General features: G+C 46.8%; 1 protein-coding gene across 1 annotated transcript in view; it reads right to left on the bottom strand.

The window, feature by feature from the left end:
* PTPRE (protein tyrosine phosphatase receptor type E) overlaps positions 1-12,512 on the bottom strand; it is a 297,445-nt gene extending 284,933 nt beyond the window's left edge. Inside the window, exon 1 of the mRNA XM_063962220.1 lies at positions 12,174-12,512. The gene's annotated coding sequence lies outside the window, so the exon portion shown is untranslated. The remainder of the gene's footprint in view (positions 1-12,173) is intronic.
* Between the last annotated feature and the right edge of the window lie 4,559 nt (positions 12,513-17,071).

Here is a 17,071-nt window from a genome sequence, read left to right on the forward strand (position 1 = left end):
TACAGAGGAGCCGGCGGCTGGAGACAGCAGCGGCAGCAGTCCGGAAGCAGGAGCGGGACTGGTAAGTATTGTTTTTTTTGTTTGTTTTTCTTGTTTGCAAGCGGCGCTACTACAGGGGGCACAACTACTAGGGGCACAACTACAGAGGGCACTGCTATGGGGGTGGAACAGCTACTCGGGGCAAATCAACTGTGGGCACTGCTACTGGGGGCACAGCTACAGGGGGGCACAAGTACAGGGGGATAACTGTGGCCATGCCCCTTCCCTATGAAGAAGCCACGTCCCTATTTTTAAACGCGAGCAGCGATCAGGTGAAAAAATGGCGTATACTGTTTAATCGTGACTCCTCCCCTCTCCAGTCCCAACTCCTCCCATCTGCAATCCTAACTCCTCCTCTCTCAATTCCTGAAAAACTGAACTTTTTGAGTGAGACTGAGATAGTGCTTTGTGATTGTTCTATGTACATGTGACTGTGCTGTGGGGTAATTGTATTTATTAGCCCTAGTACCCACACACCTGCAAGTGAGGGGCATATGCTCTGTAACCCGTGCTCTCCTGGCTCCTCTGTGCTGCTGTGGTACAGGCTGCAGCACAGCATTCTGCCTCAGGCTCTCCCTGGAGATCTCTCTTCTGCTTAAAAGTGGGCGTGGCTATGACTGTGTTAGGGGGGGAACGGTCTCCCCCTTCGCCCTCCCCCTCAATCCGGCCCTGCTACTGACACCTTATGGCACCATATAAAGGATAATAATAAACGCAGTATCACGGTGCTCCAGGGTATGACAATCTAATAATTACTATTACAGAACATTAACTTTAAAATACAGAGTGGTTCTCCTGCAGGCTGCATGAAAAGAGTGTAACACGATCAGTGTCAATATCCCAATGTCTCACATTATCAGAGTTTGTACAATTACTTTACAGCTGCATCTGATTACTCTCTCAGAGGTCATAAAGTTACACTTACTCAAACTGTGTCTCTTCATGTAAGCTGATTAAGTTACGTCTGGGGAAGGGACAAGTGAACAAGAGAAACATTTGCACCTTCCAGTACAGTCGCTGTAACAGAATAGGTTTCATGTAACTGTAACATTATCACATAATGATAAGGCAGAAGAGCCCTGTAAGCCAAAGGAGTTATTGCAGGTGTCAGATCTCTTGTGTAAAACGTCCCATAAGTACCACAATATATTACCGTGGAATTTCATAGTGTGTGGGTCCCACAGCTAATAAAGTCGGAAAACATTTCTACAGGTAATTATTCACCTACACAAGGTCACATTTTCCTTGAGTTTCAAGCTATGAATATTAGAAGGACAGATGTTGAATTGGCTAGGGGAGGCACTGCATGGGAAAAAAGTATTATTATATAAAAGCATGGAGATCAAATGGGAAACTAAAAAAATGTTCCATGTGCATATGGTATGGGAATAACGTGTGTATGAATAAATGGTGGTTAAATAGGAAAGTCTTGGAGGAGAGGAGGGAAAATATGAGGAACTTTACAATGTTAAAGCTATAAGAAACTAAAACGTAACTACAGAAATATAAGTGATATCTCACAAGTGGCTTGGTATAAAATACCGGTCGTCGGGATGCTCCACCCCTATGTGATGTCATACATTGGGACGTTATATATAGGTGGAGTGTTGCGGACCTACAGGAACTGTTTACAGAGAGCTGATGCACAGATAAGGCTTGTTTTAAAAAGTCCTCCCTGTGCATCAGCCAGCTGTTTATTCACAGACTGGTGTAGCTCTACAGGTATTGGCAGTAGGCGACAGGGGTAGGGGCCCCTCTCTGTAAGGGCCCGGGACACCAGTCCATACAGTCCCCCCCTGATGGCTGCCCTGATGATGACGACAATTGGCAGCCGCTTCTGATTGGCTGACTGCATCTGAATCCCTCCCACTGACTATATTAATCATTAGTGTGGCTGCTATGTTATATGACGTTGCAGCCACCTACTGGCATTACTTCACTGTTATCTGCATTTGGCCCGCAGCACTTCAAAATATTTCCTTTTGGTTTTTAATGAAGGAGACAACGGGTGTTTGCATTCAGCTGAAAATAATTTGCACATTTGATTCATATTTCTATCTATATATATATATATATAATTGTATTTTTCATGGTAAATGTAAATTTCGTATTTATTCATAAAACGGTCCGACCCTATTCTACCTTATTTATGTTACCCTTCATTATAGTAATACATTGTGTTGAAATTGAGAACGTTACTTAGCATTTATTACTAGTACTGTCACCCACATCTCCTGCCCCAACCCTGGTGCATATGCTACTGTTTTCTCCTGGCGTAAACCTGGCGCATATTCTATTGTAGCAGACCTAGACACATCTTGAGATTCACCCGACCCTGAATAAACACGTAATTGCGTCTTTCCTTAGCCTGCATTTTACCGATCTATCCATTTTATATTTGTTCATGTGCTCAACTGTTTAAGAACAAACAAAAAATAATCCATATTTTACTAATGTCAGCGCTCCCCCAAATATCTATTATCAATGAAAGCTCACAAGTAATACAGGGTGCAATTTCCCTCTCCTGGTTAGAGATTCCCAATATGTTATTTGCCATTTAAGAGCATGGACTAGCAAATAACATGAGGAAGGAAATGAGAAATACACTATACAACAGCTGGAACCAGGAAGGCTTTAAAGCTGCAACTGAGTAGTGTACGCCTCCCCCAACCACAGATCCTAGTGCACGCCTGGCCAATCTGTGGCTCTCCAGCTGTTGTGAAACTACAAATCCCAGCATGCCATGCTACACTTTTGCTATTAGGAAATGCTAAAACTGTTGCAGAGCACGCTGAGATTTGTAGTTTCACAACAGCTGGAGAGCCACAGGTTGGCCAGGCCTGCTCTAGGGGCTGCTTTGACCCTCTTACCGCCTGGCCGAAACTCGGGTTCCTCCTGCTCACACTTGCTATCTGCTACCATTTATGATACGACCGCAACATCAAAGGACCAGACTGCAGCATAGCCAACCAACTGGACTTACACTCGGGGATTCAGAATTACAGACCAGTGATCGTGTGCGGAATCTTGGCGTTGTCCTGGATGGTGGCTTGACACTTAAACATCAGATATCAGCCACAATCAAATCCTCATTCTTTCACCTGAGGAACATAGCCAGAATCAAGCACTTAATTCCCTCAGATGATCTGCCAAAAGTCATCCATGCATTTGTTTCATCTCGATTAGACTACTGTAATGCCCTCTACCTTGGTCTCCCAGCAAAAGAATTGCAACGCTTACAGCTGGTGCAAAACACAGCTGCCAGGCTATTAACCAACCAGCCCCGTTCTAGCCACATAACACCCATCCTCTACTCCTTTCACTGGCTGCCTGTACGATGGCGAATCATCTTCAAGATTGGCTTACTGAGTTTCAAAGCATTACATGACCAAGGCCCAAGGTACCTGAAACAGCTTCTGACCCCATACTGCCCCACTCGATTACTGCGATCTGTAGATGAAGGACTTTTAGCAGTACCTAGAATCTACCGTAATTCATCTGGGGGTCGAGCTTTTAGTCATGCGGCTCCGACTCTATGGAACTCACTTCCCCGCACAGTGCGAGAGGCCCCAACTATAGAATCCTTCAAAAGTAGACTCAAGACTTTTCTGTTTACTCAAGCATTCCCATAATTGTCCCTTTTAGTATCTTCATGCTTCTGTATTTTATGAAAATGTACTTCATTATTTTCTGTACTATATTATGCTATGTATCTGTTAAGCGCCTTGAGTCCTATGGGAGAAAGAGCGCTATATAAATAAAATTATTATTATTATTATTATTATTATTATTTTAGGGTAGTTTACTTCAGTGATTTTCCAGTTTGTTATAGAATTGTCATAGGGATGGAAAATGAATACACTTGGCAGTCTGAGGAGTTTGAGCGGAGCCAGGTCTGCCATCAGAAATTGTGGGGCCCAGGACTGACAAAACAGACAGGGCCCCCCCACCGATATGTGATGTCACAATCATGACGCTACATACCGGTGGAGCATTGCGGACCTGCAGGAACGATTCACAGAGCTGATTCACAGGGAAGGCTTGTTTTAAGCCCTCCCTGTGTATCAGCCCACTGTTGTTGCACTGCCTGTGCAGCTCTCCAGGTTTTGGCTGAAGGAGCCAGGGGTGGCCCCCCCTCTCCAGGGTAGCCATCAGGGGGGGCTGGGGGGACTGGTGTCCCAGGCCCTTACAAGGAACGGGGCTCACCCCTGGTTCCTACCACCATTCTTAAAACAAGCCTTATCTGCGCATCAGCTCTCTGTAAACCGTTCCATTAGGTCTGCAACACTCCACCTATATGTAACATCACAATGTATGACATCAAATGGGGTGGAGCAGTGCGGCAAAATCTATTTTGGGGGGGGAGGGACCCTGTCTATTTTGTCAGTCTCGGGGGCCCATATTTTCTGATGGCAGCCCTGCCTCTCTCTATAAGGGCCCGGGACTCCAGTCCCCGCAGTCCCCCCTTATGGCCGCCTTGGCCAGAGCCATCTGAACTACCACCTTATACTAGGCGGTGATGCAGCTTTAAGATTAATAATAATTACTCCTTCCAGGCCTGGCCAACCTGTTGCTCCCCAGCTGTTGGCAGGGCATGCTGGGACTTGTAGTTTCACAGCAGCTGGAGAGCCACAGGTTGGCCAGGCCTGCCTTATACATTCCGCTCTTTCCGTTTGTGGGCCATTGGTCTTCCATAATGACCAGCATATCTTGAAGTCTCCTTCCCGCCAGCCCGACTGACTGAATACTACTGCTGACTGCAGGATTGACACCGAGTGACAGCAAGGAGGTGGTGAAGATGGACAGGATACACACGATCAGCACGCGCTCATCTCCCGCCACCCTAGCCGATGCGGCCCCGTTACGGTGGTAGTTCCACAACCGGCATTGACTTTCAGCAATATATAAAAGTTTACTTATTTTTTTCTGTCATATCAGACTCTTACTGACAGAAAGTTGTATGTGCGAAGTAACAAATACTTTCCAACATAGCCACAAGCTGGTGACCTCAAGCTGTCAAATTCTTGAGATTTTTACATGTAAATTCATGAATGTTATTAATGGGGTTTTTTTGTAAAAGGAAATTTTTTGTTTTGTTTTTGGACTGGTGTTCAAGATTTCTGCTGGTTATTAAATGTCACCAATACACATGTCCCATGGTCCAGATCTCTCACTGATTTGACCATTCAAGTACAGAGAAGTCTCCTATGGCCACCTGAAAATACAAATATGACCATTAAGGTCAGAGTTCAAACAGTCCGATCCAACAAGGCACCATACTGAGGCTGTGGGATAACCACAGACATACAGCAGACGCGACCATAATCACACACATTTATATTTTCATGACTTAAGCTGAGTACACACTGTGACGATGTAACCCAAGAGATATGCAGGTCCGGCGGGCCGACATATCGGACCCTGGGTACACATTGAGCGATATAATGAAGGTCTGAGCAACATATTGCTCCTTCCTTCATCACACATGCCGCAGTTGCTAGAATATTTCTGTAGATTGTTACAGCACACGGCAGGTAACAAATCCACTTTACACCTTATTTACATCTAACATATAGTGCAATGCGCACAAATGTGAAGTGACTCACAGCGACCAATCACAGTAGAGCTTATATTTGCTCACTAGCGCTAAAAAGTAAAAGCTAGGACTATAAGTAACTCTATTTACAAGGTACTGGAAGCTTTAATAGCGCGATCAGCTGATCACCCTGCAGACACAAGATGTACGAAATTAATATTCCTAGACAAATGAACAATTCAGATATGCTACCTAACTGAGTGGCATTATAGTGATGAAGTACTTTCCTATATAACCCTAAATATGCCCACTCTCCCCCACCCATGTGCTATAAAAAAAACTTTTGAAATACCAAATAAGCAGACCAACCATTTTCATAATTGTTCAGCCACTAGGTGGCAGGGTTCCATTTCTGTTAAATTAGTTGAAATGTATTGAAGTTTATTGCCAGGCCTGTTGTGTGCATTAACCCATGGTACGTAGCACTTGTGACTAAGCGGGAGATGTACTAAGCAGTAAAAACAGTGGAGAAGTAGTCCATTGCAACCAATCAGCATTGAAGTAACATATATAATTTGCATACTATAAAATTATACAGAGCAGCTGATTGATTACCATGGGCAACTTCTCCGCTGACTCACTTCTCCACTCTTTTCACTGCTTAGTACATCTCCCCCTTAGATGTCTATTTGCCAAGCCTTCGATGGAAATAAAGTGTATGGAGATAGGGAACAGGATGTACTAAAGGAAAAATGCGGTAAGACCCCCGAAAACGGGGGTTTTACCGCATTTTCAAATTTACTAAGACCCTACCGCCGCGTTTTCGACGTCCAGGGTATCGCCATCTTTGGATGGCGATACCCTATATAAGCCTATGGGCTTTTTATCGCCGACCGCCGCAACCTGCCGCAGACGCCCCCCCCCCCCGGCATACCTTCCTCCAGGCTGCCCTGGACCCGGAAGGTAATCTCCTCCTCCCCCTAGCAACGCATCCGGAGGTCCTTTCGGCTGCAGGGGGGAGGAGGAGGCGTCGGGGGCAGCCTGCTGCTGCTTTCCGACGTCTAGGCAGTGTGAAGATCCCAGGGAGGTGAAGAATACCCCCCGCAGACCACCTGACAGGTATCGCGGGGGACCTCTGTCACCGCATTGCGATATTGATCGCATATGTTAGTACATATGCGATCAACATCGCTGCGGTAAGCGGCGAGGGGCGGCGATGTATCTTAGTACATCCCGCCCAGGGGGAGATGTACTAAGCAGTGATAAAAGTGGAGAAGTAAACCAGTGGAGAATTTGCCCATGGCAACCAACCAGCATTGACGTAACATTTATAATTTTCATACTATAAAAGCAAACAGAGCAGCTGATAGGTTGCCATGGGCAACTTCTCCACTTTTATCACTGCTTAGTACATATCCCCCCAAAGTACTAACCAACCATCTCCTAACTGTCCTTTTTCAAACAGCCTGTGACATGACAGTTGGGAGCTGATTGGCTAGTACTTTATCTCCGTGCACTTTGGGGGTCATTCAGACCTGATCGCTCGCTGACATTTTTCGCAGCGCAGCGTTCAGGTCACTACTGCGGATGCGCATGCACCGCAATGCGCAGGCGCGCTGTACGGGTACAAAGCGGATCGTTGCTGAGCAATGGATTTAACAAAGAATCTATTCGCACAGCCGATCGCAAGGAGATTGACAGGAAGAGGGCGTGTATGGGTGTCAACTGACCGTTTTCTGGGAGTGTTTGGGAAAACGCAGGCGTGTCCAAGCGTTTGCAGGGCGGCTGTCTGACGTCAATTCCGGGACCAGACAGGCGGAAGTGATCGCAAGGGCTGAGTAAGTCCAGAGCTACTCAGAAACTGCACAAATTGTTTTTGCAGAGCTCGGCTGCACAGGTGATCGCACACTTGCAAAGGGAAAATACACTCCCCTGTGGGCGGCGACTATCTGATCGCAGCGCTGCAAAAAGTAGCTAGCGAGCGATCAACTCGGAATGACCCCCTTTATCTCCATTTAAAAATACCCCCATATCTGCTTTGTTTATGATAATATATGTAGCAAAAGTGATTTTGCTGTACAAAAGGAAATGTGAAATCTCCTAATTAAATCCTATCTTGAAAACACAGTCATGCTGGACATACTGTAACAAACCATAAAGCGACATAACAAAACTTATCTGACGTCTGACTGACCCCACACACAACACGGCTACCCTGATAATCTCATGGTTTTGACTACACGGCTGAGTCAATGCCACACATCTACAGGGTATGACGTATTCCAGGAATGCAGAGGGAAAAAGGGACCTTACACAATACAGTGAGCGTTCTATTCATGAGCATTTATTTACAAGCCAGAGACAAAATGTGTGGTCCTGATTATTACTCTCACCCTGGGGCGTTTTTATAGCTGGGCACTGGGGAACTGCTGGTTGTACCACCCATGTGGTTTGCTACCCAATCCCCCTGAACCCCATTGTTTCAGAGATGGGGAAATATGCGACAAATTAAGAGTAGAAACAAAAAAAGTCAACACCACATTTACTGATTTCCCTGGCGCCGACAGGACAGCACGATTCTGGTATAGTCGGCCTGTATAGTTGGTATGCGGTCGGATACCATACCGATCCCATATAGTTCATGGTCTAATAAATATTACGTCATCTCCAGAATCCATGCAGTGTCATACGATGGTGGATTCTATGGGGTCTATTCATAAAGCAGTGAAAACTGTGGAGAAGTGAGCCAGTGGAGAAGAGCCAATCAGCACTGAAGTGACATTTATAATTTGCATACTATAAAATCATACAGAGCAGCTGATTGGTTGCCATGGGCAACTTCTCCACTCTTTTCACTGTTTCATGAATAGACCCCTAAAAGAGATGACATGTTATCTCTCACACTTACAGGAATACGGTGTAGTCAGTCAATTTACAAGTTGCAAATTATTATACTACAGTTTATGGGGCAGATGTATTAAGCCGGTTGAAGAGATAAAGCAGAGATAAGTGGAAGGTGATAACGCACCAGCAAATCATTATGGGTTTGAAAAATGGCAGTTAGGAGCTGATTCGCTAGTGTGTTATCACCTTCCACTTATCACTACTTTATCAATTCTCCAGGCTTAATACATCTGCTACTGTGGGGGTCTATTCATGAAGCAGTGAAAAGTGTGGAGAAGTGAGCCAGTGGAGAAGTGAGCCAGTGGAGAAGTTGCCCATGGCAACCAATCAGCTGCTCTGTATAATTTTATAGTATGCAAATTATAAATGTTACATCAATGCTGATTGGTTGCCATGGGCAACTTCTCCACTGGCTCACTTCTCCACACTCTTCACGGTTTCATGAATAGACCCCTATATTTGTTATTTTGTTATGATTCACTAGATTTTTACAGGATAATGCCACATCCATTGTTCCTATGTGGCAATAGGGTTAGGGTTAGTCTGTCGGGCAGCAACGTTAGGGTTAGAATTAGGGTTAGGTACTGCTGGTAGGGTTAGATTGCGGGGTGGCGGTACGGATTAGGCTGCTGGTGGGAAGGGTAATTTTTAGACACTAGGGGGAGGGTTAGAATTAGGGTTAGGTATAGGGGGAGAAATACTCCTCGGAATGCCTATCCTTAGATGCCTGCGCTGGCACTGATCTTCATGTGACCACCGTTACCCAGAACAAGATGGTGGAGCTACCGCTATATTCGGGAGAAGGTAAGAGACCACTAGACCTCTACAGTTGGTTGGTCGACAGTTCATCATGTTGACATATCATCCGGATTGACCTGATGACTGTCGGCAAGTCATACCACACCCCCAGAACCCAGTTTGGTGCAGATGTTTTATATTTCATATACGTGCAGTGTATATTATTATTATTATATGTTATTGTAAACGGTATTATACTATGGTATGGGTATACCTATACTATACTATAAGGCAATTATGTATTACTTATAGATGGAATGAGCTAGAGAAACCCAATGTAATCCCACAATGAGATTTTACAATTGGATTCAAATAAGCTCCTCATTTAGTATTGTCTGGATGAAGCTTCGCACCTAAATCTCTACGCTGTATCACTACTTCTATCTATACATCACCCCTGGGCACCCATGGAGAGGCCAGCAAGAAACAAACCTAACGCCTAAACATACAATTATGCTAACAATTCAACTAACAGCTTAATTAATAGCTTAAAAAAAAAAAATCTACCTATAGGGAAAGAAAAGGTGAATTCTGTATGGTACATATGCTGTACATTGGCATAAGTTGTGCTGTAGAAGGCTGCTGCCCGGCCATCCGCTCCGCTTTCTCTACACAGGACATTCAGACTTATCTTGCAGGAAAAGTAATCAGTGAGTAAATGCGCTGGTCCCAGGTTGGTGGAGGCGAGTTTCACAATGGCATTTTGTGGCCGATACAGGGCTGAGTGCAGGTCCGTTTTCAGGGCTTAACTGGGGGGTAACTGGGGACCTAGGTTCATTCTTAGAGGGCGTGTCTATACACCTCAAGAAACATACACTTGAATGAATATATGTGACCCCATAAGCAGCAGTATATACAGTACGTGTCCCAGTAAGCAGCAGAATATACAGTACATGACCCAGTAACCGGCAGTATATACAGTACATGACCCAGTAATCGTCAATACATACAGTACATGTCCCAGCTACCGGCAGTATATACAGTACATGTCCCAGTAAGCGGCAGTATATACAGTACGTGTTCCAGTAATCGACAATACATACAGTACATGTCTCAGTAAGCAGCAGTATATACAGTACATGTCTCAGTAGGCAGCAGTATATACAGTACATGTCTCAGTAAGCAGCAGTATACAATGAATCAGTTCCTACATTCTAGTTTAAAAAAAAACAAACTACACATACACAACACAGTGTCTACACACACACACACAGTGCTGCCTCCACACACAACCCAGTGCTGTCTCCACACACACACACAACACATTGCTGCCAACTTTACAAGACATCATCACAGATCCAGTGAGAAAATGAGATCAACACAACACCTGGCTGTAACGCAATACAAAACACTAGTGGTAATCATGACGTATAGAGTAATGAATGATCCCCCCAGCAGGGACAGTGTGGACGTACAGCAGCGGTACACACATAAATCAGACGTGCACACTGAGCAGTATTGCTATAACTTAGGACTCTCATCTTCAGGATAACAGGTTTTTCAGTATGGGACCCCAACTAAGGACAGAGGTGATTCTGGTGACTTTACAGACTACAAAGAGCAAACCAAGTACAGTGACTCAAATGTGTGACACTAGGGAGATTAGCACAGCAATTAGCTGCTACACCTGTGTGAGGTACACCTCTGTCAGTCATAAAGGGGAGGACACGTCAGGCTGATGTGTTACACATACATTTCATACCTACTGTGCCGTAGCCACAATTGTGTATAGTATATGTGTTTGTGTGTCCCCATACGCCTATTTTTTTGCACACGATACGCTTAGTGCGACTTAGACGCTCCACTATGGCTTCCTGGACTCTCGTAGGGATATTCAATTTGGCCCGAAGCTGGCGGGTGATAAGTCTCGCCGCGGGGGCTATTTAATTGGCCCCGATAAGCCGACGCGTGCCGCGGCTTATCTGGGGGTTTTCTTCACCTGCCTCCAGCAGGCGAAGCAAAATGTCCGATAACAGCCCCGTTTTCGCTATTTCACCCGAAAACACACAGGTTTCACTGAATCGGTATGCTTACAGGTGTAAAAGGACTTGTAACCGGCTCAGCTAATTCAATAGCCCGACCGCAGCACCCGAAGAAACATCAGGGGTTTTTACTCCCTTCAGGCCAAATTGAAAATCCCGGTATATATATATCCTATTTGCATCATAGCTGCATATAAAGCGCTAATATTGTTATAGGCACTTAGGATTAGTGTTGTTGTATAAAGTCGGTGCTTAAGCATAATGATGCTCAGCGCTTCTCCTACATCGTCTCTTTCTTACGCAGGTTAGCGTCTGAGTCGCAGACAGCAGCTGCGTGTACTGCAAGCGCCAGTGGCCGGGGGGGGGGGGGGGAATCACTGAGGGTACCCCAACAGTCCAAATACCGACAGCGGGATCCCAACGGATTCTGACAGTCGGGATAGTGAGTGCCGGGATTTCCAATACCAGCCCGTCCAGGGTACCTGCACATTGTACAGTTGCTGCATTAGCGATACTAAGAGGCATATTTTGTGTCTGTGGTGGGGCTTAGTCGCAAAGTCCATGGCACGCCAAGAGGAGCGATTTGGCGCAATTTGAGGATACGTGTACGTGAACACATCTGTATAGATAGATATGAGATACTGTACTTAGATGATACAGAACATAAAATAGATAGATAGATAGATAGATAGATAGATAGATAGATAAGTCAAAAGGTTCTGCATCATATGGGTTGTGTTACACACACACACCGCAGCTGATGCAGAACCTCTTGGCTGATCTATCTAGCACTGTATGCGGGGACTGAGCTCTGTGATACAGGAGAGCCATGCAGTGACAGCAGCAGCCACCCTCCCCGGGACAGTCCCCGCACAGGAGCCGTGTGACACTGCGCTGCGGATGGAAGTTCTCACCTGTGAGCCGCGCTGTCACCGGCGCTCCGGCATCACACTGCTGCGGCTGCTGCTGCCTCCCCGGGCACCGCTCCTCCTCATCTCCCGGCCAGTGCTCCCATGTGCTGCTCCCGGCAGCTGTGCGCTCACACCCCGGTTCCCGGGCAGATGGGTGATTATCCCAGCAGCGGCGGCGGCACTGCTGCTACTACTACGGCCATCACACTGCAATAATCCCCGGTACACACAGGCGGACACCGTGCGCTGTCAGTGCTGCGTGCAGGCCAATGCACACACAGCCTGTCCCCCTGCCTGCCACTGGCTTCCTCCTACTGGAAGTGTCACTCCATGAATGGTAATTGCCCCTCCCTGCCTGCTGCCTGCCCCTCTCCCTGCCTGCTCCTGCCCCTCTGCATCACACACCACGCCGCTCTCTCTCTCTCTCACACACAACTCAGGCTCCATAACAGGAGAGCATGACACAGGGGTGGGCTCCCTCATATAGGAGAGCAGAGAGTGAGAGCTATGTACATAGTTACATACAGACACACACTCCATGTCCTGACCTGTGCCTGCATCACTGGGGAGATATTATTCATCTCTCTCTCTATTCTCTGGGTATCCGGACTCCAGGTCGACAGCAAAAAGGCCGACACACTTTAGGTCGCCGCCAATTGGTCGACACACCTTAGGTTGACATAGAAAAAGGTCGACATGAGTTTTTCACGTTTTTTTCTTTTTTGGAACCTTTTCATACTTAACGATCCACGTGGACTACGATTGGAACAGTAATCTGTGCCGAACGAAGCGGTAGCGGAGCGAAGGCACCATGCCCGAAGCATGGCGAGCAAAGCGAGCACTAATTGGGGTTCCCGGTCATTCTATGAAGAAAACGACACCAAAAAAACATAAAAAACTCATGTCGACCTTTTTCCATGTCGACCTTGTTCCTGTCGACCTTTTGTCCATGTCGACCTAAGGTGTGTCGACCAATTGGCGTCGACCTAAGGTGTGTCAACCTTTTTGCTGTCGAACCTGAGTCCCAGACCCATTCTCTGATATCTATCCATGGCAAAACTATGGGTGTGTGAGCAGTACTGTCGCCCCACGACTCCTGCTTCTGGCTAGCGGGGTTACTGGAATGCACCCTGAGGCCACTATCCCTTGGATGCTCCGATCAGGATCCCAGAGGTCAAAGGGGGTGATTTAGACCTCATCGCACGGAGGCGTTTTTTTGCAGTGCTGCGATCAGGTAGTTGCCGGCTATAGGGGGAGAGGGTAGTTGATGTGCAGGGGTGCGAACATTTGTGTAGAGAGCTGCACAGACTCTGCACAGCTCAGGACTTACTCAGCCGCTGCAATGATCTGGCCAGGAGCTGACATCAGGAATCCTCCCTCCAAACGGCTGGACATGCCTGCGTTTTTCCGGACACTCCCTAGAAACTGTCAGTTGACACCCATCTTCCTGTCAATCTTCCTGCCATCGCCCATTTGATCGCTTTCTTCGTTAAACATGTTGGGAGGTATGGGGTTGGGGGAGATTTAGGCTGCTAGAAGAGAGGGGAGTGTGAGTGTGTGTGTGTGTGTGTGTGTGTGTGTGGGGGGGGGGGGGTTACTTACCCAAACCCCTGTCAGGATTGTAACCATCAGGATGCCATGGTCAGTATTCTGACCGCTGGCATATCAGCCCGCACCCGCTCCAGGCAGGCGCCCTCCTGCAGTCTGTGCAGTTGCTCGGAGCATCCTCAGAACGCCCTGGCCAGTGTTGCAGTTCCCGGGACGAGCGACAACATGGTGTCGTGTCCTTAGGGGGTGGAGCCAGCACAGGGTCCCTGTTACTCCTCTGTATCTATCCCTCTATCCACTTTTCTATCATATCCATCTCATCTCTATCCCTAATCAATCTATTTTGGGGGGATTTCTCGCAAAATGACTTTGGTAATTCTAATTATGCTCCTATATATGATTCACGGCTGGTTTGTTTATAAGTTGACAAGAATGGTGCAGAGTTTACGATCCAGTCATGCAATATAATGCAGTGACGTGTGTGCATTTCACATGTCATATATGTTTCCGGATTGACATGACTGGTCTGGTAAGCCTAGCTATGATATATCACATGTCGCGGTGTGCTTTACATGCTAATCTGTGTGTGTGTGACATACTACTTCAGCCACGCAAACAGTGCTCCTTGTGTGCTTCCTCATACAGGACAATGGCCATACGCCACCTCCCCACTGGCCTGTATCTGAAGGCAGCTAGGCCTTATCACACCACAGGTGCTATGTAAACTCTACTTGGTCATATCTCTAACTACTGCTCTTTAATGGAACAGTTGAAAGCCAACTACAAATTCTACTGTGTTTAACTAGATATTAGTACAAGAGAAATTCAAACATGAAACTACACGTAGATCCAGACCGGCCGCCTTGGCAAATATTCTTTACTGCTAATTTCATAAAAGTGTATTAATAGGCAACATTTTAGTGACACATTATGTAATTCTAAAAATATGCCAAAAAGGGAAATCAGTAGCATCTAGTAAGGTGGCAGGTGAGGGGAAGAGGGTTAGTCATGAGAAGATACAGGAAAAAAGCGGTCAGAGAGAAAGGATATGTAAACCAAAGGACTGTGTGCTTGCACATCAGTCACCCCCTGCCTACCCCCGTCACCCACTGATTCTCACTGTCACCCAATGCGTCTCCATGTCACCGTTTCTCCATGTCACCCTCTGCCATGTGGCATATTATGAACTTTGGGTGGGGTAGAGGAGGAAGGCCCAATAGATATTTTTGCACATGGGCCTGCCGCTCACAAGTTCTGCCACGACCTGTGATTCCTTCCCTTTTGGGCCACATCCACAAGGCAGTGTAGGTATTAGCCAACTTGCCTGCAGGTCCTAGGTGCCCGCCTCACACCAGCCACTGGCATAAAATCTGTGGCCTGGGAGAGAGGAGCATCCGGCTCTGCTGAATACTGATACAAGGCGGGACAATGTCATAGGCAAACACGGGGGGGGGGTCCATTTGCCAGGAAAACCCCCTACTCTTGGCAAGTGGCTCGAGTTATGACAATAATAGCAATGGTACATATCACGATTACTAGAGCTGCTGCCACATCATGCAGTCTAAGGGACAGAGCAGAGCTGCTGCACATGTCCAGTGTCCTCAATCAGTGCATTGGACCAGAGAATAGCTACTAGGAAGAAGAGATAGAGGCCTTAGCATGAGGTGGGAGAATGTGTGCCTAGAAAGTTCAGTACTAGTTCTATTATGTTTGGGTATTTATTTATTACTAGGTGATTCATCGCGCCCTACTGGCGCTCTTCACACCGTTGCAAGGGGCTACGCCCCGTTATCCCCTGCACGCCTTTCTGGCATTCAATATTTGTATTATATGGAGTATTGCCTGCATTCTTAGTTTTGTTAGTGGTTAAATATAGCACGACGATGGTGAAGGGGGCCTAGCCCCTTGCCACGGCGTGAACAGCGCCTGCAGGGCATGATGTACAGAATGTAGGTCTAAATGACAATTTTTGAAAATACATTTTCTGGGTTAAAGGATGAAATTACTAGAGATGAGCGGGTTCGGTTTTACTCGGTTCTCAAAACGGCATCTAATTGGCTCACGGATGTCACGTGTTTTGGATAGCCAATAAGATTCGGTTTTGAGAACCGAGTAAAACCGAGTAAAACCGAATCCGCTCATCTCTAGAAATTACATGTTTTACATGTGAAACACTTCATTAAAAACATTTCTAGTAAAGTGTCGATCAGTACCAGATTAATAGCAGCAATGCACTGTAGATAAGACACCAAAGTCCTGTGCTTAGAGATAGCAGAGCTGCTTATACACACAATACCCACAGGTAGCACCGCGGCTTATACACACAATACCCACAGGTAGCAGAGCCGCTTATACACACAATACCCACAGGTAGTATAACCGCTTATACACACAGTGCCCACAGGTAGCAGTGCAGCTTATACACACAGTGGCCACAGGTAGTAGAGCAGCTTATACAGACAGTACCCAGAGGTAGCAGTGCCACTTCTACACACAGTGCCCACAGGTAGTAGAGCTGCTTATACACACACAGTGCCCACAGGTAGCAGTGCAGCTTATACACACAGTGGCCACAGGTAGAGCTGCTTATACACACAGTGGCCACAGGTAGCAGTGCAGCTTATACACACAGTGGCCACAGGTAGTAGAGCCGCTTATACAGACAGTATCAACAGTTAGCAGTGCCACTTCTACACACAGTGCCCACAGGTAGTCTAGCCGCTTATAAACACAGTGTCCACAGGTAGCAGCACCGCTTATACACACACAATAGCCACAGGTAGCAGCGCAGCTTATACACACAGTGGCCACAGGTAGTAGAGCCGCTTATACAGACAGTGCCCACAGGTAGCAGTGCCGCCTATACACACACAATGGCCACAGGTAGCAGTGCCACTTATACACACAATGCCCACTGGTAGCAGCACCGCTTATACACACAGGGGCGGGTGTGGGGCTGCCATGTGAGGGTGGGGTGCCGCGGGTGGGGGAGGGGCGGGTGCGGGACTGCCGGGTGTGGGGATGGCGTGGGTGGGGGAGGGGTGGGTGTGCGGGGCAAGACGGAAATAGTTGCAGCAGCGTGTGGTCAGACAGGGAGCGAGACCTCTGCATCTTAGGTGCTTTGTTCAACTATATTTAAAGTGCTCACGACTTACCAGAAAGTTAAGGGATCATGCCCTGCATCCAGCCACCCAGATCTGTGACTCTATGACTCAGACTCCGCCCAGCGTTGTGACTCCACCCAGCGTTAGGAAATGAGTCACAGAGTCACAGATCTGGGCAAATATATAGGAGACGATATGTTTAACCTTTTCCAGACCACTTAATTATATTGTTTAAATGTTTTGATAAAG

The sequence above is a fragment of the Pseudophryne corroboree genome, chromosome 3 (assembly GCF_028390025.1).
Source record: "Pseudophryne corroboree isolate aPseCor3 chromosome 3, aPseCor3.hap2, whole genome shotgun sequence".
Classification (NCBI taxonomy): domain Eukaryota; kingdom Metazoa; phylum Chordata; class Amphibia; order Anura; family Myobatrachidae; genus Pseudophryne; species Pseudophryne corroboree.